This window comes from Anguilla anguilla, chromosome 4 (assembly GCF_013347855.1).
Source record: "Anguilla anguilla isolate fAngAng1 chromosome 4, fAngAng1.pri, whole genome shotgun sequence".
Taxonomy (NCBI): domain Eukaryota; kingdom Metazoa; phylum Chordata; class Actinopteri; order Anguilliformes; family Anguillidae; genus Anguilla; species Anguilla anguilla.
The window spans coordinates 26,548,066-26,563,984 of NC_049204.1; the positions used below are offsets into that span (position 1 = coordinate 26,548,066).

At 39.4% G+C, this 15,919-nt stretch overlaps 1 long non-coding RNA gene across 1 annotated transcript; it reads left to right on the plus strand.

Moving 5' to 3' along the window:
• Positions 1-817: 817 nt before the first annotated feature.
• Positions 818-15,529, plus strand: LOC118225387. The gene is made up of 4 exons (XR_004764821.1): positions 818-865; positions 6,145-6,217; positions 13,060-13,127; positions 15,175-15,529. It is a non-coding gene; the product is annotated as an uncharacterized LOC118225387 (long non-coding RNA).
• The last annotated feature ends 390 nt before the right edge of the window (positions 15,530-15,919 follow it).

A 15,919-nucleotide genomic window follows, 5' to 3' on the forward strand; every position in this document is an offset into this window, starting at 1 on the left:
AAGCAGTGCTACTGGGACCTAGGTTCCTTAGGAATGGAATGTTCAACAATCACCTACCAATTGGCTTGCTAGAAAGAGTCATGTGTGTTAAACATCTCTAGTAAATTATACCCTGCTAACAGTTACTGGTACATTCGTAAATTCGTAAACAGAACTGGGAACTAGTGCCCCCACAGTGCCCCCTACTGATGGACAGGTTCCCATGCCAGGGAATAGTGGCAACATGTATTGCAATGCTAGCCAGCTCATCACAGTATAGTCATCCTCAGATGAGTTATAGAATTACCCTACTTGATCTATAAAGACAAAGTATTTAGTCCTGTTACAAGGATGGTTGTTTGATTTTACAGTGAACTTGGAGATGAGACAGAAACTTGTGTAACCCAAGTGTGGTGTTTTATTTACAAAAGTGCCCCCAACTATTATACAAACATTTATATAAATATAGGAGGGAGAAGAGGGGAAACAAAATCAGTACATCAATCAATCATACTTGCACAATTAGCAATCTACTGCAGACACACAACTGATAACAGTTGGCCTTCTTACATAGCTACTATATATATATGTCAGACTATACCATTTCCATACAATATCCACTTATCTCACAAAAGAAATGACAGTGTATTTTTACTAATAGAAATCATTACACATATATTAATAGTCGCTACTTTATATCTAATAATGACACATATTATTAGATACCAGAAAATATTACCGAATAAACTTTACGGTCTCCCCCGTCTAAAATAGCCAACTTCTTGTCCAGCGCTTCCAATAAAATTACACAGAATCGTGACGTTCCGTCTGCGTCATTTCAGTTTGAACTTCGAACGAACGGGACGAACAACGGTTAGTAGCTCTGGTTAGTAGCAACACTGTGTTGATCGTACATGGTATACTAAAAGAAATCTATTTAATGGTACAAACCAGAAATGTGCATGTGTAAGTTATTTGCTGTACATTATGGTGGTGAACAGATGTACTGTAGCGAATATGTTTGAGTTGACAAACCAGAAAACTTAAATGGTGCGCACTACATTTATGAGAGCGTAGCCTACTCTCACCAACCAACCGCTACCATGAGCAGATACACAGCTAATGATTCGTTAAAATAAATAAATAAATAATAGTACCCTAGCGGGAACGGAGGGTTCGCTCTGTTACAAGTCCTTTTTACTTGTTAACCCTCCTGTTCTGTTCATTTTTTAGGTACAGCAAAAATGTTCCCGGGTCAATCCCCATACAGGGGGGGTTTGCAAATGCATGAAATGAACCATTTTCATTTAAAATGTTGATTACACTAATTAAGGCCAGTAGAAGAAGTTTCATACTGAAAAAATAATTTTAAGTATTTTTCCTAGATTTTCAAACTTTAAAAAGGGTCAATTTGACCCGCAACATAACAGGAGGGTTAAGATGACAAACTAGCTACAGGCCTATAAGCCATGACTGCCAGCGCTTGATTTACGAGACATTGTAGTTCTGACATTGTATAATTGTGTGGTACAACCTTCAAAAACCAAGGGGTTTGAAGTGGAAATGATGTTCATTTGGTTTGAGTCCTCTATTTCTAAGGAAAAGATGAGAGAAAACAATAGAGAAGAGGTAAAGCAGGCTAATGAAAAGCAATAGATGAAGGCTGGAAACGCAGCAACAGCCAAACATTTAATCTGTTTGCCCACTGAGAAAAAATTGTCACAGCACTGTTGCTGTCTTCAATACCCATCAAGGTGAATTGGATAATAGTGCACTTCAACTGATTGAATGGACATTCCAGTAATTAGGCAGGAAATAGTCAGTTTTCTAGGAATACAACCATAATGGATCACTGTTAATAACATGCTTGGTTGTATCAGCAAGCATAGGAGAGTGTACTAACAAACGCACGTTTATGTTTAGATAGCCAAAGAAGGCAATTTGCTCTTATTTTTGCAAGGACATAGTACACTTGTTTGTACAGCATGAAAAATCTCAAATTCTTTAAACTTCTAAAATCAGCCAAAGTGAAATCAAGTCAGAATCAAATGGGACAAGCAATCAGCCACATACCTCAACAGCTGTAAATTGAGTCTCCTCCCCTGTCACAATGGAAATAGCCTGACAGCCACAACTCACGAGCGCATTGGCTCACACACGCTTGATAAGTTATTTGATGACCTGAAAAAAATCACTGCAAGAATTTGCTACATTCTGGCACATTTGGGTGAAAATGTGTGGATTTCTTTTTGTGTCATGTTTTAAGTTTGCTTCGAAATTATGTATTTATAAATACCAGCAATTTTATTCTTGTAAATATTGTTGGTTTACTGGTTTGCAATCTGTGCTCTTAAATCCAATAACATTTTTAATTTCATAGAAATTTTGAACTTGCTAGTATGTCTCTTGGTAGCTAAAATGAAAGGGGGGCCAATTGGTGAACCCCCCAAATAACTCTGTTTCTGTTTTTTTGTAAATGGCTTTTGGGCTTTACTCCTGTTGTACAATCAAGCCTGAAAACATAGCAAAGTTATGTGCAAACTAACCCATTAAGTAGCACCTCCTTTTTTAACACAAGCCTGAATATAGTATACCAATAGAATGGTTACTATTCTTGAGCCCTTTTGTCTGTTGGCATGATCCTGGTGTCTTCTGAAAGGTACTGTAACCCTTGGGAGTTTGTTTTCCAATTACTCTAAATATTATTGAAATGGAGTAACAGAAGCTCCAACACAGTGGAAGTGGAAGTTTATTCTCACCTGAAATATTTTTGTGGGGACACTGATGCTTATGGCTGTGCCTGGTGAGCTTAGAAACACCATGGAGCTACATCCAAAAAGCTGGGCAAATCCTGGTCCAACTTTGATGACAATATCACCAAAAATGAGTAGTCTGCATATATACTGTAGACAGGTTTCCAAAAGGACACTTGCTAACGAAATGATATTATGAGTCTTCAGCGGTGTAAAAGTGAATATATTGTGTACTATATGATTGCGAAAGAAGTCGCCTCCGTAGCAAGCCAAACATCCGATAATACCAGTAGAAACGTGATTTCATTATCTTTAAGATGCTTCAGTCTCAGTCACTATAATCGCGTGCCACTGGCTGGCAGTGTACTGGGCATGTCCATGTTGAGTCGTGGGTCCCATTGCCTATATTGGGGACTGCTTGACCCGTACTGGTTAGGGAAGCTTATTGGTGGGCCTGTTTTGTTCCAGAGAATCTGTACTAACTGGAGATAACATTATTTTGTGCAAAATATTTTGGTGTGTATGCAATGGTGAAATGGACAACAATGATTTCTCCAGAGAATTTCGACGTAAACGCAGGACATTCTATTGAGAATTCTCAGAGTTAGTACATTTTTGCGACAAAATGATTATGAATTTGTTTTGCTGGATTCTTGCCGTGACAAGCGTATTGCCTTTATCGTGATTTGTGTGGTCTATGGAGTTCCAAAGAGCAAAGAAGTAGTATTTTGAATAATAGGCTAATACTCATATCATCATATTCATCCTCATTTTCATATGGATTTTAATTATTGCATTATACAAATCTTGTACAAAATAATTTACTATTAAATTTAACATCTTTGAATTATCTCCCCAATGTAGTCCTGACTGACCTAAAGGAAGTTGTGTTCACTGCATTTGATTACTCTAGTGTGCATGTATGCACATATGCACACGTGTGTATGTGCACATGCATGCACACACGCGCGCACACACATACTCACACGCACACTCACACACTCGCATAAAAGTATTTACGTATTGACACGTGACACAAAAAATCATGAAGTAATGTAATTATTTAGACAAATGTCAATGTCAAGTGGTTCATATTTTTTGACCTGATAAACTGTTTTCAGGTTTAGTTTAGCTAGAGACATTCTTTTCAAATTGGCTACTGCATAGAAATACAGCATGCTGTAGTTTGATTTTTTTATTGCATGTGCCCAATGCATGGAACCGGACAACTCTGACATCTTGAGTACTGGAAAAAAAACAAACTAGAAAACCATTTTCAAACACAAGTTGATTCATATTTTGTTCCTGGATTCATTCTGCATGTAGAAATTTAAAGTGATTAGCCTATATTATATGATCCAATTCTGAAATAAACAGACGTTAGGCAATTCCTGGGACCTTTTTACATGTCAGTCCAAACAGAAATGAACGTGTAAGTATTTTGCATTGCAAAACACATTATTGTGAAATCTTATTATTCAGGGGGATATGCACGGGGGAGCAAGATTAAATTCATTTTGTTGTTTAATTCAAGGCAGACACACAAACAAAACTGAGATAAAGATAATTGCCAGTCTGCATTCTGAAAATGCTAAAATGATCATCAGTTGCATTCAGAAAAAAAGGCATTTTTATATGTGTTACATGGCATTAGAAACCCTCCATGGGTGACACCTGGTGAGGCGTCATGTCTTTGTAGACTTTATCTTAATTTTTTTCCTTTTTTGTATAAGTAATCTATAAAAAGACACAGAAGCCTGGAGGTCTCATCGGAATGACATGCTGAGATATGAAATTGTCATTAGGTCTCCACATGTCATTAAGTGATATCAAAATGCCACTTGTCCCAACAGTAATGTCTGCCCTGTGTGTTCACATGCATTAAATGTAGCTCCACAGCATTGAATGGGAATGACAGCTGGGTATAACTTATGGAGAACAGTTGCTGCAGGAGCATTATATATGTCATCATGCTTCAGTGTTTCTTCTATTAAATCCAGTCTTGAAACAAATTAGGTCTCCATAATTTACAGGAACACAGCCCTCACATAGGCTACATGGAGGAAAGCAGTATAATGGGCTGATAAATGAATGAATACATAAATAATAAAAAATAAGGCGAAGGTGGTCAGCATCTATGAGGAGCTGGGGAATAAATTTGCATAAAATGAGTATTTCCACATGATTAGGCTTTAATTGTTGAGTCTCTGACTGCTTGACTGACTTCTCTCTACTAATTATGCCACGGTCTCAACCTCCATATGCCCCTAGAAAAAAAAGCAGCTCTGAAGTAGCATCTGATTTTGAAGCACTAGAGATCTGTTTTTAACAAGGATCACCATTGCTACCTCAGTCTCCTGTTTAATGTCATTGGAGCATTATTTGCCTACACTGCTGAGAAATCTTAAATCTTAAACCATAAGACAAACTAAACATTTGTCAGATTAATGTGCATAATGAGGGGGTGGGGAATGCAGAGCATTATCAATGTTAATGAAATGGCCTGCGGTAACATCTGCGTGAGAAGGCAAGATGCAGATTTCACAAACCTCACACATTCAGAATATTGCAGACTGGTTGAAAAATTAAATGGCTTTCTAAAGAAATACATGTGCTTCCTTTTGTGAAGGAAACACCATTATTTGTTGGATATTTCCCGGAGTGCAGTGCAGGTTCACGTGCAGAAGTAGTACGCCTATGTAACAGGATTATGTGGAATTATAATTATTGAAGAAAATATGTAAAGAATCATGTGCACAAAAATGCAGCATTTTACATTTCCAGTGTCAAACCAGCCTTTTCTCATTCAAAGCCAAAAGTTTGGGTACTTCAGAATCTGTAGATGCCTGTAATCGTGATGACTTAACAGAGGCAGGTCTGGCTGTGATGGATGCCAGGAAAAATCCATCAAATTCTTCAGGCTCTGTAGAATAGAGAGAATCTCATAATTGAAAAGGTTTGCTTTGGTACATCAGCTGAGAGTACGGAAGACAGAAGTCAGACTTAAATAGTTCTTCAAGACTTTTGGGAGATGAGCTGGATAAGAAATCATTGCTTCTCCAAACACACATCCAATGTCCTGTTTGCACAGACAGAGACAGGTAAATATATAAAGATAAGAAGTAGCCTATACTCCAGCACAACCAATAATCCTCGCACCAGTACAAATCGGAACAGTCAACCGGCAACAGAATCTTTGGAGGTTGTTTTTTTATATTTGTTTATTTTATGTATATATGCCTGCAGATAAGCCTCTTAATAAAGGGAAAACTCTGTCATACAGACCCAATCCCCCTGCTCAGCTATACTGGGCTGTTGTTATTCCCTAGGGGCTCGGTTCAGTAATGCCCAACGTGACATTCTGCTTCCCACATTGTCTTCTCATGTTTACTTACTGTCACATCCCATCCAGACCTGTCCCTCACTGTCGCACGTTTCCAGTTCTCTGTCCTTCGTCCCTCTCCAAAGACGTACCTCCATCTGCTGTGAGTATTCAATAGCACCACTCTCTCGGCTGCCCTTTCTTATGAACACGTCTGTCAAGTTTCTTCTGATTTCACAGGAGATGCTACCATCTGGTATAATTAATCTCAGCCGTGTCAAAGTCATGTCTCACACATGTTGTGCACATCCTGGGAGGCTTTTATTCATTAAGAAAAGAGGCTGTTCTGCAGTTGTTCGCTTCAGAAAAAGGATATTTTTTCTTGTCGATGGAGAGATGGAGTATTGTGAAATGTGATGTCATACAATTGCAATGGTAGAGATGTGAGACCTGTTCTGCTGATGGAGCAGATGTGTTGTCCTATAATCAGGTTAGGGGTATGGGTTACTGATTGGATTTTAAAGGCAAGGTTCAAAAGTCGGATAGACAGTTGCATGTGCCTCTGTCTTTGACCATGGGTTCTCAAGAATATTGCATATATGAGAGAGCCAGGGAGATGTGGCCACGAATGCATGCATGTGCCTCATTGTTCTGTCACGCAGGGGAGTTCTGGCTCCACTGCTTGACAAACACATTCTCCACCTTCTTGCTTCTGGAGTGTTGCAGAGAATTGAAGTATTGTAAAATATCACTACATATGGGAAAGCAACCCTTCTGGTTGTATCTCGGGGGCCGGTTGTAAGTGTGATTTGGCCTTTGTTTGAAACAACGCTACTGCTACCTCTGTACGGTAATGTTGACTGCCAGAATCTGTTCTCAAACTAAAGCATAACAAGTTTTGAATCAGCTGAGCTTTGAGCTGAACCTCTACTCTCCATTCAATTAAAGACCAATATGGTACTGAGTGAGCCGTCTTCTCACAGGGGGTATTTATCATGAACAATCAGAAGAGAGAAGTCATGTAAGCTTTTGCTCAAATAAAGGTCACCGTGTTTTTAATTCTCAACATCCAGATCTGTGGTTCTCGAAGTTGGTCTTGGGTGACCACTGTGGTATTTTGCGCCAGCCACAACTGAAATCCCAGAATTTTAACACGCTGTTTTCTTGATTATGCTTTTCATTGCTTAGAGTACGGTGGCTGAGAAATCCAAAGCAACGCAACATTATCACAGCATGAATGCAAACCAGAAAACACATTAACAAATAACAAAACAGAAATGAAAATACGAAAACACAATGACAAAAAAAAAACACGAATACAAAAGCGTGAAACAAGAAAATAACTATCGGAAACACAATGACAAAAAAAAACAATAAGAAAATTACAATGCGACTGCAAAATGTGAAGCAACTGCAAATCGAAAACGCAACTACAGAAACCTGCTGCAATTCTGAAAAACGACAGAAGAACAGTAAATGTTCACTTATGACCAAAATACGGGTGGCATCAGCCACTGTTGAATTGAGTGTAATGCATGTATAATGTGTATATTATACATAATCTACAGACTATAATTTCATCAGAGATAATCATGGTTATATATGCAAGAAAGCGCTAGCCTACCTAAAACCATGGTAAATGGTAAAAGCTCACCTAGCTTTATGTGGGCTTGCTGCATATGATTTAAAAATACTTGGATTCTACCTGCTGGTCTGGTACATGGTCTGGTACAACCTGCATTTCATCATAAGCGAACATTTCTATTGTCATTTTTCTAAAATGCGGCAGATTTCTGCAATTTCATTGTGTTTTTGATTTGCAATTGCTTCGCAATTTGCAGTTGCATTGTCACAATTTGTCATCGTATTTTTTATTTGTGCTTCAGAGATTTATTTTCTTGTTTCATGCTGTTGTATTTGCATTTGTTGTCCGTCATTGTGTTTTCATATTTGTATTTGTGTTTTGTTATTTGTTAATGTATTTTCCAATTTGTGTTGTGATGATGTTGGGTTGCTTCGGATGTCTCGGCCAACATAATAGAGGGATTATTTTTCCTCTCAAGTCACATTATGTCAGAAATAGTCATCTATGCCATGAGGAATAGAAATTCCATGTTCATATTGTGCTACATTGCAAACAGATACAAGAAGAGAAGTAAAAATTAAAAAATGAAGGTGTGTGCATGTATGTGTGTGTGTGTGTGTGTGCGCGCGCGCGTGTGCGTATGTGTGTGAGTGAATCTGCAGTGTACACACGCGCACACGCTTTCTCTATCTTTCTCACTATCTCTGTCTCTATATTCCTTTTCTATGGAAGAATGATTTGTGTATGATTACAAAAAATAGAATGAATGCTTTATTTAGAAGACAGTAGTCAACAGTAATCTCCAATCTATTGTTGAAGGCACAGAGCACACAAATATAGTAAGAATGATTCAGTAAATTTAGTAAATATATTGCACCCATTAGAACAGTGTTTACTAAACATACAGAATAGCTTCCCTGTATCCCAGTGTCTTTGAGTTAAACTCAATCATTTTCCTTTTAATTATAATTTTCAATTATGGTTTTTTTATTTTTTATCTCTGTCTAATGAATAAAGAAATAGAACCGTCTTGGGAAGAACTATTTAACAAATGTGTCCTTTGAGAGGTTCAATCAAATCTATTGCATTATCATAGAAAATGGTGAATTGGACTGGGTTCAATATCCCTCTGGTCTCTTTTGGCTAATAAAGATGTTTTCTAGCTGCTCACTTCTTGGAACACTAAATGCTTTTTTAATCAATAATTATTAATATTTATTAAATTAGTATGAAGTTCCTGAAAAATAGATTTTTTTTTTTTCATCTAGAGTGCAGACTGATAATTAATCTAGGCACATGATATTTTGCATCATTTACGGCAAATCACTGTTGGTATGTTTCAGGTTCAATTAAATCTAACATCATTTTCTAAATAGACCTATCCTGAACCTGAGATACTTAATTAGTTAGTACCACGATGATTGGGGTGTACCTATTGTCAATCACCGAGGTCTGTGTCTCAGCGACAGTGTTTGAAATATTCACTTCCTTTATACTCTGTCTCCTGACAGTAATGGTGAGCTGCATCGTCTTGTTTTCACAACGATCTCTTTCTATTATGAGCGCGATACCCCCGGGCATGCGTGGTAGATCTATGCCGGCAACCAGATTGTTTTTTGTCACTACCAACTGAAAATGGAATATTCCTGGCCTTCTCTTTGCTTCCCTTACTCTACCTCTCTCTCTCTCCTTTCTTCCCTCCCCCCTTTTATTGGAAGCTTATTTATTTGTTGCGAGTGTAGTTTTCTTTGCTTTAGAAGTGGGCTGAAACATCCAATTATACAGACAATACTGTCTATATATGTGTGTCAGGTAGACCCCCCCCCCCCCCTTCTCCCCATCTTTGAACCCTATATTCCCCTATTCTGAACCATTTTCTCTACCTTCCCTTCCACATTCTAGTGACGTAGGAGTAACTGTCGCTGGGGTGTTATGGTCCAACCATTGCATCTCTCATTAATTGCTACTTGGGATATTGGTTATTTACAAATCTGGGACTTGTCTTTGTGTGCACTGACTCACTGTAAGTCTCTCTAAGAGCTTTGGTTAAATGCCTATAATGTAAATGTAAGGACATCAGAGCAGTACTGTGGCCTGGTCAGTGGTTTGTATATTCTGCTCATTGTTTTATATATTGGTGTAATTCAGAAGATCTTGATAGGAAGGCCTCATCTTTCTAGCCGGGCTGACTAATACATTACTCGGTGACCTCCTTAGACCCAGGCGAATTTACTTGGAACAATTACCATTTGCACTGTTCTTAGTTCTTATACTGATTCTGGATAATCACAGGCAACCCATAGCCTGCATATAACCATATAATAAATCAGTGGTCCGTTCCTTTATATCTCACCAGTAACCTTATCGAATATTCAGATGTCCGCTGTCATTGCTAATAACTGAGGGATGGCTTTCATGAGTCTAAGTCAGAATGACAACACACAGAGTGCTCACGTTGTACATGCTTGTTTTGGTTAGGATTAATACAGTGCTGCTGGTCACAGGGAAGTGAGCACAGGGTTCAACCAGTCAGGGAGTGGGGTGCAAAACGCTGATGTTAATTGGGCAGAGCTTATCTGACAGCTGCAACAATGGTCTGTCTGATTTCTCTGAATCGGAGTGGCATGGTGGCATCTATTACGTCAGATGGAACATTGCGACAGTCCTCTACATGTTTCGTTCATTGCAACATGCATATGATCCCTGTAATGGATTTCAGCAGCCAAGCAGGGGTAAGCTCTTTGGGGAGATGCCTATATAGACTTTCCGCAGTCTGTTTTAAAATGGAGGTTCCTGTATTAAATCATTATCCTGTAAGTGTAAGATGCAGATCTTATCACAGATGACAAGGATATAGATCTTGCTTTCTAAACCTATAGATGTGGAAGCATTTCTTTCTTCATGAGAAGGTGACAGTAAACTGGATTAAGGCACCATTTGATGATTGGATTGGAATGGAAATGGGTCCTTTGCTTATCTGTCCCCCTGATGCTGGGGTAATGACTAGTAACTGTAGCAGAGTCTGATGGAGGAAGTCAAATTGAGTCAAAATGGAGTGTGCCTGTGTGTGTACCTGTGTGTATATGTGTGTGCGGGGGAGGGGTATAGTGGGTTTGGAAGGGAAAGTGGTTTGTTTGTCACTGCAGATCAGAGTAGAGTGTTTGCTCATCACCATGAAAAGCCTGATTCTTTGGGCTGACCATGCCCTTGCCAGTGAGAAAAGTCATTCAGAGCCTCCGACTGTTGCCCCTGAATAGCAGTAACCTTTTCCAGTGTCCTAAAATGCCAGAGAAGTGGGGCAGAACAATGTGCCTGTTGGGTTTCTCTCTCTCTCTCTCTCTCTCTCTTTCTCTCTCTCTCTCTCTCTCAGAATTTCTGAGTGCATCTTTCTGTCACTCGTTCTCTACATGATCTCCCACAGCCATGGCTTCAAAGCCTCCGCATACAGGAGCTCTGACCAGGTGGCACTTCAGTGTATGAAGCGAAAACCTGTGTGTGGAACTGATCTGATAGTAAGCAATCAAAACCTTAGGCTAATCTCCTACTCTCATCTCTTGGGAGAGTCGTCAGCCATAACAGAACCCAGGAAAATGGCAAGCATTTTTGGGCTGAATGGCCTGTTCTCATCGTTATGTTGTGTTGTGTTGTGTGTTGTAGATTATGGATTGATGGAAGTATTGGCTAGACGTCCTGAAAGTTCTCAGCCAACAGATAGTTAGAAGTTGTTTTGATGTGAAGAGTGTTGCACCATGTTATGTGAAATCTTTCTGTTTTATCATTGTCATTTCCATTATTGGGGTGCTGATAGAATTGCCAATGTTCTTTACTCCATATAGGCTAATACTATCTTTAGAGTTGTACCTTTCTTACCCTTCCCAGACACTTTTGCATTGGTATAATTCAGAAAATTTGAGTGAAAAGATTAGCTGCTTTCAGTAATTGAGATTACTGTGACGTATAACTTTACTGACAGCACTACAAACCTCAGCCATCACAGCTGAACAGTTGTACCAAAGAACTGCCCTGATAACAAATGTGCCTCAGCATATCACATCTCTGAAACAAAGTCATACACGTTCACTCGTTGATCACAGTCAAAGGCAATCTAGTGCATCATGCTGAAGTAATAGCTTATTTTACAAGAAGAATGTTTTTTTTCATTCCCAGTGTAATTTAACTGTTACTTTTGTTTTGCTTCTTGAGCTTCTCCTTGTTTTGGGTTTTGTTGTTTTTGGGAGCGTTGACTCCAGTGGAGCGTAAACTGGGATTGGAAACCACCACTCTGCAGCCGCTGACAGTTTTCAGTACCATCTCCTCTCATGTACACCACAGAGAATATTTACTGCTGCCTGTCATCATATGGGCCCAAAGTGCTCATTTTCTGTAAGTACCAGGGCGGGAGCACAGTTGAGAATAACACTCCTTTGTGTGCAATGAATTTTAGGTGCTGCTTCCGCAGACATTGCTCATGCATGTGTAAAATGAGCGCAGATGATTGATGCCGTGTTCAGGGAGACGTGCTTAATTGTGTTTATGAGGTGTAAATGTCTCCCACCTTACTCGTGTCAGTGGCAATAGCTTGTAGAAACCATTATAGGACAATTAGAAAGGGATCCTTGGGTGGAAATCCCTTGCTCCACCACCAGAATCGGCTTGTTTCTGTTTCTCCATTGTCTTTGTCTTCACCTTCTCTGAACCCCAGGGGCTGCAGGCCAGGCAGGCAGATAGTGTGAATTACTGAGAGCACCTGCAAAGTAATTATTAGGACACGCAGCATAATATTTTGCTCCCGGGCAATGCATCATGCACAGTGTTTCAGCAGTGTCACAGAAATGTATGCGGAACTAGTTTTCTATGTTGCAGAGCATTCATACTAACCAATGGTAAGACTATATTTATTCATTTTGTTTACCATGTCTGTATCCACAGCTGCTATTAATGGGTGGGTGGGTGGGTGGGGTGAGGGGGTTGGCAATGGGCAATGCATCCATCTGCTGGTATTTAAATTGTGAGGTGTGCCTCGGCTTGGCCTGGCACCTGTGCAAGCTGGGGCTGTGCATTAAAATCATGGTTCTGATGCCCAGTCGGCGCAGATACTGTAGTAGTCATTTCAAATGGGACTTATTGGTGCCATAAGGTACCAACGTGGACTTTAAACTCTACATTTAGAATTTCAGTTAATCATTCAGTTTGCTCTGAAACTGAATCGAAGCTCTTTATTTAATCATCACCATTTTGAAGTGTGTGTTTCTTTTTATCATTAAAAAGAGGAACATATCTACAAATAGGCTAGTTGTTTCTGTTCAACCTCAGTTCTAGGCATTCATTTCAGTGCAATACATGTACCTTTTATTATGTAAATATGAAGAGTTTATCAAGAGGAAAATACTTAATTACTAACGTGTTTGTCACAAATTCAGGGTAAAATCTTCCATGCTGTGAATGCAGTGGCGCCTTCCTTGCTGGGGGGAGAAATGTCTGAGGCCAGGTAAATGTCACATAATGTGACATTCTGTGATGTGTCCTTTGTGGTTCAGCTGTCATTTTGATGTGACACGTAGAGATTCAATCTCATTTCCCCCCTGGTGTGTCTCTGTGTGTGAGCAAGTGCTTTGTTTTCTGCCACCAGCAAAGCTTCAGTAATTATGAGTCCATATCTCTGCTGAAAACAAATATCAGACCTGCCAACCTGCATGCATTTTGTGTACCAACCACGCAATTCTTAGTCAAAATACGCAGGTACGAAATGCCAGCTGAAACTACGCAAAAAATACGGAAAACAATACCGTGCATTTATTCGGTATTTAAACTACATCCCTCGGATTGAACCAGATGCTACGACATTTTGCTTGTGGTTCTGTAACCCCTCCCCGACCCACTCAACATCCACTGATACGCAGCGGTACTTTATTATCCACCGAGGCGTAACGCTGCATTGCTGAGGTAAAATGGGAAGTGAGAAGTAATAATCAAGCACATAAATGTGACCGTAATGTTAACATAAAACGTTAAAACATGTTCGGTAACTTTATGAGATGATGCATTTCAAGGGGTATATCCTAATGAGATAAATTTGTGTATATAGTTAGCCGTAGTAGTAGGTCGCATGCGATTTAGCCTCGTTGCGAGACGTGTGAATAACTGATGGAGTAATTTAGCTGCAGTAACTCAAACGCTACGGAGACTCCCTGTTCAATCTTTGAATCGCGCACGCTCTGTTGGAGCAAAGTGACCATTGCAAAGGTGTTTGACTACAGACTGCTAACGTAGCAAATAATTCCTATTATTGCAGCTAGTCACCCGACCAGCCTTGCAGTTAGAACATAATCATGATGACGAGGATACTAACAAGGAGATCCTTCATAATATGACATAAGAGAGAGAGCAGCAGACCTGCTAAAAAGAAGCGAGTCCATGCCCCCCAGAAGTTCCTCGCAAAATATCAGGAGCAATGGCCGTGCCTCCGCCCCTCAAAACTACCGCACCATGCATTTTGCACATTGTGCAATTATGATTTTGACATTAGCCACCAAGGAGCTTCAGGTAATAATTTAGCTAAACCTCTAGTTACAAAGGCCTACATTCCTAGATAATTTTTCAATCCAATACTTTTTTTCCCATCAGGCCTATATGATGTGTGCTTATTTAAGCCGATTCAATTATTTATTAAATAAAAATGGAAATCATGAACAGAAACTTGGTTTTATTCATTATTGACAGTGTTTTGCATCGCAACATAAGTTTTTTTTTAAATTTATTTATTTATTTTTTTAACATTACAACGTAAGTTTCTGTAAATACTTAAAAATGAAAACGTTACAATATACAAAATAAATTATTTCCTTTTTTATTAAATAATTGAATGCAATTCACTTATGGTTATTTGTTTGTATAAGCACACACATCATGTAATGAAATATTAATCATGAATAAAATTGTTTTAAGCAGGTGTACTCATATTTGACTTGCAAGTATATCATAATATAGCCCAGTGCAGTGCAAGTGATATTTTAGAATCAGGTCAAATTATACAATTTTGCCTGATCACTTTAACAGTCAAAACTAGAATTATGAAGAAAGGCTTGTGTGTGCGTGTGTGCATGCAAAGCGAAGTGGTGCGAAAGCATGTGAACTAAGCGTTACACTGACTATTGTGGTACTCAAAATATTTTCCTAAGGTTGGCAGGTCTGAAATATATTTTGGATTCATCCAAGCACTGCCTCAGTTCTGCTTCTCTCTTCTAGGAGACTTGAAGGTGTGAATTTAAGAGGGCTTCATCCCCCCCCCCCCCCCACAACTGTCAAATAAATTAAAAAAATCATTCATTGAACAGGTTCATATCAGTTCAAACGTGATGGCCAGTAGAATTTATTTTCATTTATTCATGGATACATGAATGTGAGTGCATATATGGGTTTATATATGACCTTTCATGCATGAATACATTCTTTCCGCAGTCTGAATTAGTCAGGGGAAAACCTTTGCTTTAAAATACCCGTCCGTGATCAGAATGTTAAGGCCTGCCATGTTTCAGGTGTGTTTCTCATTACTGGCGGTGACGTGCTTTCTGGGAGGTTCCTGTGGCATGCAGCACAGGGAGCAGGTGTGTGCAGTGTGTGAAATCTGAAGACAGAAAGCAGACGTATACCACAGCGGGGTCGTTCCACTCAGCAGACACTTGTGTGCCCGTCTCCTGCAGCCCCTCAGTAATTGCAGGACACCCCCAGAGATGAACCGAGAGGGTTGAGTCATTAGCAAGCCAGACAGTAAGTGGAGGCTGCAAGCTCCCCTCCAGCTTGCAGCTCGTTCCTACAAAGGTAGTCGGAGTGGACACTTGAATTGGCCCCAGATTGATGAATAAAATTAGACTGGGTTCAAAATGACTGAAATGGACTGGGGTTGTTTTTGGTTCCTGAACAGCCCTATACATTTTGCATGAGAAACCTGCTGAGCAGTTGCTTTAAACAGTTCTGATGTTTTTTTCTTGCACTGTGCAGCTTTTCAATCTCATGTCCTGTGCTTGTTTAAATTTTCAGATTTTATTTCTGTTTCTGTCCTCTGGAATCAACGAAAGAGTCTGCTGTTTAGCGGCTCATGATAATGCGGCTGTCAGCAACTTTGAGTCTAATTTCCTTCCAGCCACACAGTCAGTCACTGTAAATGGCATATATTTGTTTAAATTCCAGTTCTTTTCAAGTGATGGACTCTCTTCAGACCACTGTTGTACTGATTGCCATGAAGTAAAACATAGTGTACATACAGCAAATGAGCTAAAAGAT